The sequence below is a fragment of the Lissotriton vulgaris genome, chromosome 6 (assembly GCF_964263255.1).
Source record: "Lissotriton vulgaris chromosome 6, aLisVul1.2, whole genome shotgun sequence".
Classification (NCBI taxonomy): Eukaryota; Metazoa; Chordata; class Amphibia; order Caudata; family Salamandridae; genus Lissotriton; species Lissotriton vulgaris.
Genome location: NC_141694.1, coordinates 1,175,289,192 through 1,175,291,498, shown reverse-complemented (window position 1 = coordinate 1,175,291,498; position 2,307 = coordinate 1,175,289,192). Strand labels below are relative to the sequence as shown.

At 43.1% G+C, this 2,307-nt stretch overlaps 1 pseudogene; it reads right to left on the bottom strand.

The window, feature by feature from the left end:
• Positions 1 to 1,334: 1,334 nt before the first annotated feature.
• On the bottom strand, positions 1,335 to 2,106 carry LOC147708603 (large ribosomal subunit protein eL6 pseudogene; annotated as a pseudogene).
• Positions 2,107 to 2,307: the final 201 nt, after the last annotated feature.

Genomic DNA, 2,307 nt, shown 5'->3' with positions numbered 1-2,307 from the left:
AATGCAATTACAATACAATAATCTAAGTTTAATGCCAGGACTGGACATGCACTCTGGGCGGTTTAAGGATTACATACCTTTAATATTTCCCACTGTCCAACAAGCTGCAAGTTACGTTTCTGCTAGCGGTTTTAGCAGTTTTCAACTATTAGAGCATAAACGAGCTATCACTCAAGTGGGGCATCAAAGCAGTGGTGGTTTGTTAGATAAATGTGATAAATATGTGGCCTAGCTACCAGAGCTGGCGACTTTGGAACTGGGGACCAGGTTTGAGTCTTGATGCCGCCTCAACATCCTGCAATTTGGGGCAAATCACTTAGTCTCCCAGTGGCTCCTAAAATGAATGTGTCCTTGTGTAATGTAACTGGTGCTATGTAAAGAGCTAATATACCTTTGGTAGAGTTTTGGGAAATATTAAAATGTGAAAAAAAGTGCTGCGAACAAGTCAGGATTGCTCGTATATGGCTTGGCAGCAGGAACATTACTTGCGAGTTTAGAGCAGTCAGATTAGGTGTCAATGTTTTAGAGAGAGACAGTTTAAGGATGGGGATTGTAGAGGAGATTGGACTATGGCCAGCAGACTAGACAGCAGTACATCTGCCTCTATTGCTGTGTGAAGTATGGGGGACAATGGCATTGTGTGAGATGTTCCATGTGTTTCTAGAAGGAGCATGATGTGTTAAACTTCAGGTGTTCCCCAAAATGCAGTGTGGAATGTGAACATTCAGAGTTTTCTGGGGGTGCAGCTGATGCTGGCTTTAGGTGGCTGTAACTGGCAGTGCTTCGAAGCCAGAGTCTGGTGGAGCAAATGAGTGTTGTACCTTCTAAACTGTGAATGACAAGAATAAAATGTGATCTGTTGATCTCACCTGTCACTCCAAAGTGAGAAAAGACAGCCTCCATGGAGAAATAGTGAACTTTTCATTGGGCTCTGTTGTTGAGGAAGCGGGGAAAAAGCTGTGGATACAAATTTTTTTCCAGCCACTAGAGAAGGCAGCCCAAGAAGATGCAAGGTGCTCCAGTCACAACGCAGTGTTTACCCTGCAGGACGTTACCATGCATTTCTTTACCATGCAAGTACCACACAGGTCTTTTTGGTACTATATTTCTTCAGTACATTATCACACAGGTGAGTAATTTTTTTAATGACATAATTATTATGTCATTTACAAAGGGAGGATTTAAGGTTTAATGAATCATAAAGGTACAGGTTAGTAGCGCGTTAAAGGGATTTTTAGGGTTCTGGGGTGGGTAATGTTTTTCAGGGTTCAGTTCAGGCTGTGATAAACCGAGGTAAGGGAACGTTTTCTTTCAATGAGCAATTGTCTAACCAATTAGAAAACCAGGTTGTGTGGATAAAGTCAATTGGCTAGGCAAAACGTAGATCTCAAGTAAGCGGGCAGTTGGGGCTCTTTCTTGATGAGCGGCAAGAGCTGCAAATAATCTAGCTTCTGGTCATTTTTGCGCTGCTCCATTACCTCTTAATTTTCTTTCTCTATGTCAAAGATTTCACCCTCTTGGTGTTTGGGTTTGTGCAGCTTCTTCTTCTTGAAGTAGGAATCAGTGAGATGTTTAGGGATTTTTACTGAAGAGATGTCAATCTTGGTCGAAGTGCAAATGACGAGTTTCTGGTGAGCTTCTCGCAGTGGAATGCGATGTATAACCAATGGCCCTGCTACATGGAGCAAACCAATCAAGCTGCTTCAAAAACATTACACGCTTTCCTCTGTGACGCCCATTAAGAAGAATTAAAACTGTCCCAGGAGAAATGGAGGCACGCAGCTTGCCCATTGTGCTGGGAGAACGGCTTTACACCATGACTTAGCATTTTGCAGGGTACATCCTTAGTCGGATAGTATTGTGGCATTTTAGAAGCTTAACCATACGGGTGCCTCCATTCTTGTCTCCACCAACTGGCTTTGAAATAGTTCCTGGAGCTCTTGCCTTCTGCTCAATCTTTGTTTCTGTGGCAGTGTACTTGCGCCTGTACATTGCTTTTCTGGCAAACATCGCTTATCGGGAATATTTCCTGATATCACGAGCCAGAGCCAGGTTGTGGCAGGCATGATGCTCTTTGGTCTTCTTTGCTTTCTGCACATCTGCCATTTTTGCTGAGAGAAATAGGGAGGCAAGGGGTTTTTAGGGTGCAGGGGTGAGTAGTGGTAAAGGGAATTACGTTTTTTTTTTGCATTCAAAGTGGCTAGTGGTAAAGGGAGGTAAGCCGTTTGTACAGTTTAGGGGCGGGTAGTTATAAAGGGAGGTGAACTGTTATTAAAAAATGATGTTTCGAGGATACCATCAATACAG